We start from the raw sequence: 13,075 nt of genomic DNA on the forward strand, positions 1-13,075 counted from the left end.
TCTCAAATTACATCTATGAGATAGCCTCCCTGAGAATTTCATTGAGTAGTTTTTGCTATACAAAATTCTTTTCTAATAGTTAAGCAACAGTCGATACAGAAAGAATCAAGCCTCTGCTGCCCGTCATCTTTTGCAAAGCCAGGGGTGCAAAGCAGCCATAGCCCTGGATACCACTAATCTAGGTGGACCAGATGCTTTTTGCATAAGCCAAATTTCTTGCCATTTTTCACTGTTCTTATAGTGGAAAACACCATGAAGCTATGCAGAACAACCTGTAGGTCAGAACATGAATAAATATGCTCTTATTTTCACTGAGCCGAGACATTAATGGGGTTGCCACAAGGATTTTAATTCACGTGTGTCTCCCCTTCCTTCTTTTGCTGAGAAGAATGGAGAACAGAATAATTACCCCAGGATTTTAATTACAAATAATATAGAAGGGAATGTTAGGGATTATTATTATTTTATTTTATGGCCATGAAAAGTCAAATGTATTCATTTAGACGCAGTACATTCATCTTTTAACATCTTTATTGGTTGCTGTTTGCCACGTTCATTAGTTATAAATGTAACAAATAATTTATCATTCCAGCATGTTTACTTTATGTCTATTGGTTGATATTATAAGCTTTATTTTTCATTTTACCTTAAAATTTTGTGATCTGCGAGTAAAGAGCATGTGCAAAACTGGTGCCAGGTGAGGTCAAGACACAGCATTAAAAAATGCCCTGTCCTGTCTCTTCTTATCTCTTTATGTGTAACTAAATATAGACTGACTATAAAAGATACCTCTCAGTTAAAAGATACATTATTTACATTACTTAATATTGTTTAAGAGCAGAAATCTGGGTTCAAAGAAAAGTTGGAGAATCTCTTTAAATAATTCTGTAACGGAGTGGGGGTTTTATTCCCTGATCTTGTAATGTGGAGAGGTTTCATTTGGTTTTGTGCATAAGCACACTCATGGCTGACGTGATTGCAGCTGTGACAGTCTAAGACTTGATGAGCCTGGGGGGAAGGGATGGCTCCATCCATTGTGTCTGTATAGAGTAGGAATATGTGCATGTCTTCCATATGGACTCATTTGCTTTTGTTTTTCCTTATTGTTTTTAGAATCAGCTGAATTGCAAACAAACGATTTAAAGAGGCACTGCTGAATAAGTAGCTTCTGTACTCTCTGAGTGGGCAGTGTTGGCTAGAGACTAAATGCAATAGGACTGTTTCTCCTTAAAAGTAGTCAAGTATTATGGAGTCACATATAGAAGTATATATGTACAGTACAGAAGTCTGTGTGTGTATATATAGTAATGATATCTTCAGGTGGTTTGGGATTTACCATTTCCCTAAGCTTTGCATCAACTCTTAAGTCAGTGGGAATGGTAAGAAGGACTTCCCTCTTCTTGTGTTTTTTTTTGTGGTTTTTGTGGTGTTTTGGTTTTTTTTTTTAAATTGTGTGCCTAACTAGATGTTATGAGTGTTTAAAATCTTCCTCCTTTTAAAAACTCTGGCTCTACCATCTTATTATGTGTTTATAACTGAAGGAAACTGATGTTTACTAAATCAAGTAAGGTACTCGTCAGAAAATTTGTGTTTATATTACTTTTAGGAAAACATTTGTCATTACAGTTCAGTGCCTAGACCTGACAAGGTACCTTCCACTCTTCTTTTTCATGTTAGAATAGTTTACATAATGGACTTTGATGAGAAGGAGTAAGTTTTTACACAGAGTGTTTATATCCCTGATCAGTGACTCACAAACTCTTCGTTACAAGATTATTAAGGAGACATTCAAGAGAAAGGACATGGGCATGCAGCTGTAATTCAGAACTGGCAAGGAATCTCATTACTAGGAGTTTCTTAAATGAGTGCTTGAATTTAGTTTTCTTTTAAATCCTCTAAATAAATGGTTTGGCTATTGGATTTGCTGAACATGCAAGCATGCTTTTTGGATTAAGAAGCCTAAATAAGCATCTAGGAGTCTAACTTTAAGTATGCTTTTTTAAAAATTATTGTTGATTTCCTGTTTCATAGAATATAATATTTCTAGACTCCTGAGAAGTCCTGGGGAGAAAAAGTACATTTTTTTCCATTACTAGCTGTCTCCTTCTGTCCATAAGTTCAGTTCTTTTGAAACAAATGTCCTGCTTAATTGAAAATCCAGTTCTAGATGTCAAACACTATACCAATAACAGTTTTCCGTGCCAGTGAGCCACTTCATGTACTGAGCGATCAAGTCCTTCCACCGACCAGTGCTCATCAACAGAAGTGTGGATTGTTTGATGAGAGTCATCTGTGTCTAAATTTATACCTACCATATTATAGATCTACTACAGAGATACTCATAGCCTCTGTGTGTAATGGTTAAAAAATACTGATATTATCCGAGTACAGTAAAGGAAAAGTGAACTTAGATAAGTGCTGAAGGATGTGCAAATGTAATTATATAGGGTTTTTTTATTGTGCAGGGAAGAAATTGAAATGCTTAATAAATAGTAGAAGTTCTAAGCACCAAAATTAGTATAAACCCTTCCTTTTTCTAAACATCAGGTAAATCTGCCATGGTGTCTAGTAAAATACTGATGAGATGGAGGTGGATCAGTGATACCAGACTCTTGTTTGGCATTTTTAACAGCATTGACTGGCTGAACATTTACCTTTGCCGGGTGCTTTTCCAGCAGTGGTGCTGTGGTGTATTGCAGCTGGAGTATATTCACTTGTCTCTGTAATCTGCTGCCCACTAATTATCCTCCTCCTTCTTCTCCATCCATGCTGTCGTGGGCTGTGTTTTTTATCACAGAGACTGTCTTCCTAGTATACAGGATTTCATTTCACAACTTTTAAGCAGTTACTATCAAAACACCCCTAGTAAATTCCTACAGGTGTCTTCTCTCTCAAAGTAGTAATTGAATTGATGGAACTCTTCAATGTTTACCAAAAAAAATCATGGAAGTGTAGGCTTTTTAAATTGTTATTAGAGAAACAACTGATGAATAGCTATATACTTGCATATATATGTACTTATACCCACTGCTAAATCTTGGCAATAATATTTTATCCCCATATGTACAAAGTCCAAGCAAGGATCAGAAGAAACAACTGGGGCATGGTTCTAAAATCTTTTAGTAGCTGTGATGAGCTGAAGTGATTAAAATCTATCCGACTATCAGCCATCAGTCAAAACCAAAGTGTTTAGCAGAATTTATCACCATATCTAACAAAGAAAATGACTAAAAAATTTCTGTATTTCTGCATGACAACTGTTAGTAAGTGTTGAAAGGTAATTTATATTGCCATAGTTCTTTAGAAATAGAAATTTGATATTTTTATGTTAATTTACATACCCTTCTGGTCTTTATTGTTTCTGTACTCTTTTATATTCTTGAAGTCTGCCTCATTTCTCAGTTCAGAATAACAAGATGTTTCAGATTCTAGGTAAAAGCTAGTTGCACTTTCTTTTACCTCGTTCTTTCAATCTATATGATTTTTTCAGTCCCACAGCTTCTCACTTAAAACTTGAATTTTCAAACAACCAGAATATGATAGCTGTGATAGCGAAGTTGGGGGATATTTGTGAGTATAGAAATATTGAAATATGGAAATTGACAGTGTATTTTAAGAAAAGGACTAAAAACTGTCATATATTCTGAGCACTTTACTCTCTTCCTTTGGAAATCACAAACCTGTTGATACAAGTAACAATAAAGTTCCTATTGCTAATCATCAAACTCTTTTTCTTTTGACCTCCCACAAAAAGATCTCAAGGAGCTTTGAGCAAGGGAAGTGACTTTTTTTTAATGGTCCTTACAAATCCTTCTTTTCCATACCATAGAATTGAAATGGTTCTGCTAAATCCCCTTACTTTCACAGCTTTGGAAAGAGAGGCCTCCTCCAGATGGTATAGAGTTGAGAACTTACATTTTGTTCTGAATTGTCAAATGAATGCTTAATAAAGGTGCTACATATCTTGTAGAAATCAACTGTAGCAAAAATAATCTGAAAACAAATTAGAAGTGCTAGCTTCCTTTTGTCCTATCAGTCCTATAGATAGATTAATTTTAAAATGTAGTTTTCCGAGATTAATCTTGAGCATTCTTAACTGCAATGCTGAAATGTGATTTTGATTTTAAATTTGGAATTAAATCCTAAATTAATTTGGATGAAGTTTAGTGTGCTGTTAAAATAATGATGTAATACTATGTAAATTATATAAAATATAATGCCGGCAATGTCAGGAGATGAGTATTTCAATGTATTTCTAATATCCTGTTTTAAGCTTTTCCATGCTTTCAAGTTCTAGTCAGCTTCAAGGAAAAGTGTCATTGACAATGTAACGGCTAGTCCCTTTGCACTTTGCTATTGGCTATCCTTTCCTCTGAATTTAATTAAGTGACATAACTACATTGTATCATTTTCTGCATTGATTTTTTTTAGAAGCACATCATTGTGTATTTTAGCCACATTTATCAAAGTTTATATTGAAAGTTGGGCACTGTTGAGTAGCTGTGAGGTGCTGTAATGTTAACATTGCGTATTAATCTTGAAAATTTCTACTCCAGTCAAAGGCATATTTAAGAATACTGTTAGGCTTCTCTTGGACTTGCAGGTCCACAGCCATTAAAAAAAAAAAAAAAAAATTGGAAGCCGCAGTCTCCTTGAAGTCAATGGAAAATGGGTTCCTAAATGTCTGTGCTTATAAAGGCCATCCAAGATTTGCTATGAACATCTTACCAGATCTGCCGTATGTTTCAGGCATAGGATTTCTCCCAGTAATTGCTTTCATCAAGTATAAGATTTCTAGTTAAAATACAGCATATCATTCAGAACAAGTTTATGGCTGATCTGCTACTGGGGAGTATATGTAAAGCTAATGGATGCAGCTTTTTAAGGGTTGACTTGAGAAGTGCAGAAATGTCCTAGTCATTTATGTACTTATTTTCTTTTGTCTGAAGATTTTTCAGGAAAGCAACCAGTGCAATGCTGCTTTGGACAGTGAGTTAATAGCCATGAGGAGCCAAAGTAACATCTATAGGTTCTGTGACTGGAAAAGCATAAAAAAAGGGATACAGGACCTTTGCCCCAACTTGTGTCAGGAAGATGGATTCACTTTGGAATCTGGAATGGGGTTTATGAGTTTATAAGTTAGATCCAGTTTAATGCAAAACAGTGGGAGTTTCCTTATTGCCATCAGTGAGGCATATTTGTTTTTAAAATAATGTACACTATCTGCATTTTTTTGTAGACTATTTTGTATTGAGAAGTGTCTTTTCAGCAATTCCAATAATGAGATTACATTATAATTATATGGTGTCCTTCAGTCAGAAGCATTCCAAATTACTATACTCAATACTACTGTAAATATTCATGCTTTTGTGAAACCCATCCTTGACTCTGTGGAATGTTGGCAGGTATTCATAGAGCAGCATGCAAAAAATTAGATGAGGAAAAGAAAAAAGGGAGATTTTTAGATAAGGGGAGGGGGAATTATTGTGAATTTAGCTAGAAAATAGGGTTAACATTCTACTGTCACTGAAAGAGTCATTCAGACTTTACTGGCCAGAGCAGTTAGTATTCCTGCTTTCTGACTTAGAAGAGGTTTCATCTGAACAATGGCACAGCCAATATAGATGTCTAATTTTCTATGTGTACCACATAATCTGCAATTGAGTGAAATTCTATGATTTTTTTGCTCTTGTATAATTAAGTATGTAACCAGCTCATTCTTTCTTTTTTTAATTATAAAAAAGTGAAAAGTATAAATGAAGCTACTCAAAATACATTAGACTTCTCTGCAAATGTAATTTGAAACTCATGAAACATTAATGCATAAAATATAGAATGTTGTTTTTATGCTACACAGAAAAAAATTAGAAAAGTTAAGTTTCTTCTCTATGTTATTAAAACTATGTATCATAGAGAATTCATGGAGGGTTTGGTTTCTTCCATTCCCATACTTTTGAATCATGTTTTCATGAGGGATACTCATGAAACTACTCATAGACTTTTGTGTGTGCATATGTGTGTGTAAATTTTTGATAATACTTTGTTCAGAACTAGATAATCTCATAAAATCAACCACCTGTATAACCAACATAATTTTAATAATTATTCTCTCTCCACACACAACTTGCATTGCACACATTTAGTAAAAACTGCTTTTGAGAGAAGAAGCCTTTCTATTTATGAGTTAGAGCCTACACACACTGGTGACAGAATGGCAACTAAAGCAGAGACTGGAGAATTTGTTTATTTAAACATGATTTGTTAATTCCTTGCTGTGAGAAGTTTGCATTCCAAATGATAACTTTAGTTAAAAGCATGAAAGAAAAATCTTAATGTTGATACTTTAAGGTGGGCAGAACCGTAATTAAGTAGTAACTAAAAGAAGTGGGAGGTACTTTTTTCAGTCCCCCAAAAAGTGTCAAGGTTTAATATAAAATACTAATAGAAAAATGGTCTAGATTTAGCCAAAGCAGCAATTTGTGCAAAAAAAACTTACGTATTTTTCCCCTAGTAAATAGTTCTCCAGCTTTGTTCCAAGGTTCTAAGCCTCATGATTTCAGATGTCAATTATTCCCGAGCACTTAAGCTGAAGTTAAATTTCTACTGCATAATAGTTTTTAGGACTAAAATGAAATAATACCTTTGAGAAATGCAGCTTCAGCTGAGAGGAGGTCTGAGAACTGGAACAAAATAAACACTTGTGATAAACAGTAGAGTGGGAATCGGCCCAAACTCCTGCTGCAATGGACTGACAGATACAAATAAATGTTTTAGAATATCTGTTTGCACTGCCGTTTTAATTTATTATATTTGTAATAATCTAGTATGATTTTAACTTGAGAGAAACCTCTTACTTGCAATAATATTTTTTTTCAATGCATTAATTTAACTTTGAATTGACTTGAAAGAAACATTAGTTATGAGGGCAGAAATACCACAAAGTAGCAACATAGAGAAATAACAAAAGTGACATTCATCTTGCAATAATTGCAGGTAAAATATATGAAGGAAATACTACATATATATGTGCTGCTTATGATAAGAAGAAAATCTCAGGAACACGAACATGTCTAGAAAAAAAAGATGTGCTGTATGTTGAGGAACAAAGTAGCAGCAGCTAATCTTTTCCTGTAATCCAATTGCACTTGTTCACAGAATGTTTCCATTCTAGACATCCTTTTATAGACAGAGAGAACTTGAATTGGTATGGCATTTACAGAGTTTAAACATAATCAGGGAAGATGAAGAGTAATTTATGATCTAGGTTTATTTACATTATGATCTAGCTAAATTTACAAAGAACTGCTTCTCTTTTTATGGATATTTTCTCTTTTTTGTAAGTAAATATCAAACAGACCATTAGAAAGATGTCTCTATTCCTAAGTATTTTCTCCAAAAATAAAATGTATACTCTTGGACTGAGCCACCAGGAATTTGTTCAGTGCACAACACCTCTGAAAAAGTAAGTTTGTATTTCACCATATGTACATGTGGAACCCAATCGAGAGCTATTGAAATTAGTGAGAGAAATTCCACTAACTTCCTTGAGGCTACATATGCGCAATCAGTCGAGATTTGCTGTGTAAGCCTGCTGTTGGAGGCTGAGCCCAAGTCCGATGTGAACAAACACCTGTCCAGACCAGCCTAGTATTTCTGCCTGCCGTACACATAGGATGATTCCTGATCTTTTGGTAGCTTGTTCTGCCTTGAACTTGTGGTTGACATTGGGTATGTAGCCAGGGACTTTCCAAGAGTTGTGTGATACAGTGGAGTGTGGCTGTAAATTCTAAGTGCGTACAGGCATCATCTCGCCTGCAAAGTACTTGGTTATCTTTCTGCTTAATTCTAGTGCACTTCTATCACATCTTTTGTTGATCCTGATTTTTATCCCAGATTTTCATCATACTGCTGCTTCAGTTTAAGGATGGATGGCACAGGACTACTCACATCAATAACAGCCTACTGTAGCAGTGTGTTTAGCCTGCCACACAGAGAAATAACACGTGGCTCTTACTCTTCATTGCCTGCTCTCTACAGGAACTTGTGCTTTCAGAATACCCTCTGATCAACTCCAAGCCTATAGTCAAATGAGCAGCTAAAATAGCATGAAATTTTCATAGGTATAGAATCCAGAGCCTAGATGGACTTTTAAAGAGTTTAAAGTTATTGATGAGCAATGAAGACAGAAAAAGAGATAAAATGGAAGATAGTAATTTAAATATAGTTTTAAGGGAATACAATGATTTGCTTTAGAGAGACTAAAATGTAGACTTGTGCCAGATTAGGATGAATTTGTTAGATTAGAAGGGACCTTTTTGTAAAGGTATTTCTCTGTTAAGATAAAATAACATTACACAAGTAGTTGAAGGATTTAATGGAAGTAAAAAAGTACAACTATTACAGAAGATTCATGGCATGAGTTATAATTAAACTTGTGAAAATAAAAGAGGAAAAAGGAAAGCTGAATAACAGATAAAAAAAGCTCCTTGGTTCATTAATCTCTGTGCAATCTCTTCAGAAATAATTCTGTGAGGTGGAATAAGCAGAGGATGATGCAATTAAATGCTTCCACTGTCAAATTGTTGGGTTCGTTTTTTCCAAGTTTTGATGCTATTTTGTATAAGCAGTGAGACTTTTTTCTTTTTCTGGTGTAATTTAGTACAGCCATGTGCCACACCACCATGTGAAGCTTTAAACTTAAAGCCATGTTTTTTGGCCTCCTACGTACAGTTAGTCTAATTGGCATAACAGCCACATCAAGTGCTAATTCGTGCTATCTAGCCAGTCAGCATGCATTTCATCCTCCCACTACGTTTGCCAGGTAAATACTTTATATTAGCTGGGTGGCACATAAGGATTGCCACCCCCCAACCTCCAGAGACTGAGAAGTGAGAATATAACCAGAGCACACGTCATGAGAGAGAGGGAGGGCAAGGAAATAAGGTAACAGAAAAGTGAAAGGGGTTGGGAACCTTGCTATAGGTAGTTGGACGTGCTTACACGAGAGGAGTGAGAATGAAGATTGGGGAGATAGAACATGAGGTGTTAGTGTGGGTAGCAGTGCAAGTTTGGTCATGGTTCTGCTTCCCATAAAGATATTTTGCGTGTGTTGATAATACACTCATAGCTGCTCAGTGCAGATTATCTCCTTGCAGCATAAGGGAGGGGATGAGAAGTGGCATAGCATAATCACCGAACATCTGGCATTCCACAGTAGATGCTATTCAGCTCCCACAACTGAGCCAGGACTTTCAGTCTGGTAGATCAGAGGACTTTTATGCGATGCTGACGTGATAGCTGAGAGCAGCATGGGGTTATGCAAGTGGGTTGTCAATAAGTGGAGAAGGATTAGGGAATTAGCTGATACAGAGTTGAGGAGACTAGGATTTTGCAGCATGCAGGGGTGAATATGAGCCACTAATACTAAGTTAAAGCAATTTGAATTGTGTCCTCTGGACATAATGGCTGAGAACCCTTGAGTACTGAGCATCCTCCTCTGAAGTGCAGAGTTTCATCCACTCTCTGCTGACTTTGTTGGGAACTGAGGGCAACAAACAGCTCTCCGGTTTGAGCCCTTCTTAAGCACCACAGTTTCTTTGACCGTTGCACCTTTGTCAAGACTTTTCAAGACAACAATGTATTAGTGAAAACATGCAGTGAAATTACTTTGTTTCTTTTATTTTTGCTATAGTATGATTCCTTTTCAGGGGAGAAGTATTATACTCGCTGAGCCTGATTTTTGAACTTGCTTATGCCAACGCAAATAGGATGAGAGTGATGCCTGTGGAAGTAATTAATTTGCTTTGTGAGTAAGCAAATGTCATAATTGCAATCCTTATTTTTTATAAAATCTATTTGGCATGAAATAGAAGTTGAGTTCCTTCCATTTTTTCTTCCTACAGCATTTGAAAAAAATTAAATTGCATATATATTTTAAGCTTACGTTCATAATTGCTTTAGATACTCTCCTTTTTGCAGCACAAATTTCCACATAGCCAGGAGCGTACACACAAGCCTGGAAATCTAATGTTCCTGCATAGTCAAAGATACCTTTATTGGATAGCTCAGAGCACGTATTTTGGGTGGTAGTTAGGTTTCTCACTTCTGCATCCAAATCACTTTCTGAACTTCTTATCTGTAAAAGGGAAGTAGGACCACTGTCCAATTTCCCTGACAGACGGGGAGTTAAGTACTTTAAAAAATGGTGGTGGTGCAGGTAACAAAACCAAATAGATAATCTTTGCTGTTTCAATTTCTCTTTGTATAACCAGAGTTGAGACCAAGAATTTTGTTGTATTATTTTATACCTTGTAGTTAACTGACCTTATGGATTTTAGGCTTCAACAGAGGAAAAAAAAAAAAAATTGCATGATTTCATTTATACTGGCACCTAGAGGGTTGTAGCCTAATATGTTAGATACTGTATTAGTATACAACACAACCAATGTTGCTGTAAAGAGTTGATATTCCAATATATAAACCAGGGAAAATCAAGTGAATGCAGGAAACAGATGGAGAATTAGAAATTGGTAGCAAGATTAATATAAATAAAAAAAAATCCTAAATATGTTTTGCTTTTTAAAGCAATTATCTCCATTTTTAAATAACATTTTCAATCAGTTGTCACAAATACAGGAATGTTACAATCTAGTATCTCAAAATAATGCAGATGTTGCCATTTATTTCAAGAAGAGCAGGATTTTACTTATGTTTTAAGCAAAATGCATACGGATGTATTTTTGTTTTGTTAAAAATGGAATTTTGATTGAAATATAATGTTTCCTGTGACATCTTAGTCTAAAATAGGTTGTGCATATTGTCTAATTTTTTAGTACATGTATATTTTTAAAAGATGTCCTGTATGTTAGTAGGTGAAATATTCACCCTGGCAGGGGTATATTCCTCTACTAAAACAAATTGAGAGTTACCAGTTAAAACACACAACCTGATGTTTCTAAAATGGATATTTAGAAAAGGGTATTTTTATTTATCTCAGAAGCAGACGAACATATAACATATTAATCCAGCAAATCCAAGATTTCTGAAATGCATCATAATTTCTCTGTTGTTTGTATGGCTAAGTACAAAAACATTTCTGGACGAGGTAGGAGTGGATGAGTATGGAGGAGGAGATCATTCTTTATCTTTCCTCTGACTAGACAGATAATTTTGTCGAACAACCAGAGCTGTTAGCGGTGAACCAAATGAACCTTTGTGATGTCAATTGAGAAACGCAGTAGTTTCTTTTTGAGAAAGTCTTTCTTGTTGCATACAGAACATTTCCTTCTGAATTTTGTGGCTGAATTAAACCATTATTTTATTTTACTACACCAATCCTTTAGAGTAATTTTAGCCATATTACAGTAACCTGGATTTTCATGTTGCATGTGTAGCTATGATATTACATGTGCTTCAATGCTGTCCTAAAATGAAATATTCTAGTTACTTCTGCAATCACATGTGTGGTTATGGGAGTGTATTTTCATACCTTCTTATGTTCTTTGGTTCTTCTCTTAAACTTACATAAGCGCTTACGCCTAACTTGGTCAGAACTATGCACATTGGTTATGAAACCAAGCAGAATCTGGCAAATCACAGTTGTCAATCTCCCAGCGAAGCTGTTAGTATGGCTTAAATCAGTGGAGTCAAGTAAATGTTTCCTATAGTATATGGCACAAAACCATAATCATGAAGGCTGTGCCATGCAATAAATGATTTGCACTTTTATTGAGTTTTCCTGGGTGACTGTTTTTCTACAACTTGACATTTTTGCAATGTTAGTTAAAAGAAACATACAAAACAAACCAAAACAAACCCCTGAAATATATATATTTTTAAAAAATCTAAACATTCCTTATTTTTAGCAATTAGTTAATACATTTTGTATCTAGATCCCAACTACCAAATCAAATCTTAAGAGTGGTTTCCTCCTTTTTCTGGTAAGAAAACTAAAAAAGGGCACCTCAAAATCACCAAATAGTTTGAACTACATTATAAAATGACTGTGAGGTGTCCTGACTTAAAAATGAGTGTGTCAATATATATATAAAAAAACATTTCAGTGTGTGTGTCTATGTATATACACAAATATGTATATAAGTATATACACATATTGAGATGTTTGTGGTTTATAGGATTATTTAGTATATGGGTAGGCTAAATGTTTTTTCAATGCCATACTTTTATGTTACCTTTAGAATAAGTCAGCACCTAATAATTTTTTATTTATTCCATAGAACATCTTTTGTTTTAATGTCAATGAACATGAATGAAATTCTAAAGAATTTAAAAATTCTATATATGCTGTAAAACAATTCAGTGCAAAAATACAATATAGTATGTTACAATTTTTAATGTAGATATTGTGTAAGTGGAAAATATAAATGTTTCTCAACTCTGTAGTATGCTGGATTTTCAAAGATTTTATTTTGATGCTACCATAATAGCTGGAAATATCTAAAATGGGTAAAACTAGAAGAAGCTTATTTATAGGGCATGCATTTTTATTCCAAATTAGCTTGACTTTATAATAAGCTTGACTTTATAATGAGGCAGTAAAATGAGAATGTTGCTAATAAAATTTTACTTGTATTTTGTATTGACTTGTTGCTGAGATTTTAGATGGCATTTTGGTGAAAGGATTGCGAAACTGAAAAGCGTTACCCCTGCATGTACAATCCACAAAACCTGGATGAATGGATATCAGTAGGCTACTAAAAATGTATATTTGTAAGATAAAACATCATATTAATTCAATATCATGAAGCAGATGGTATATTAAAACTGAGACACGTTTGTAAAATGTATATAAAAAAAGCTATGAAAAATATGTATAAATATTGAATTTTTATCTTGGGTGTCATTCTTCATTCATAGCAATAAGTCAATAAGGAATAAATTTGTTGACATTAATGAGGTTGTATCAGTTTGAAACTTGTTTAAACAGGAAGAAAGGTAGGATTTATAGGCAAATACCCTTCGTTTGAAGACATTTTGATAAACGTTTTAAGATGTACAAATGCCATATTTTATTCTTTCAAAATCTTCAGCGTTTAGATACTCTCTCCTGCTGTAC

At 34.5% G+C, this 13,075-nt stretch overlaps 1 protein-coding gene across 3 annotated transcripts in view; it reads left to right on the plus strand.

Moving 5' to 3' along the window:
* The window catches only part of NOVA1 (NOVA alternative splicing regulator 1), a 156,690-nt gene that overhangs the window by 139,899 nt on the left and 3,716 nt on the right, over positions 1–13,075 (plus strand). The window lies entirely within an intron of this gene.

Source organism: Buteo buteo, chromosome 6 (genome assembly GCF_964188355.1).
Source record: "Buteo buteo chromosome 6, bButBut1.hap1.1, whole genome shotgun sequence".
NCBI classification, from domain to species: domain Eukaryota; kingdom Metazoa; phylum Chordata; class Aves; order Accipitriformes; family Accipitridae; genus Buteo; species Buteo buteo.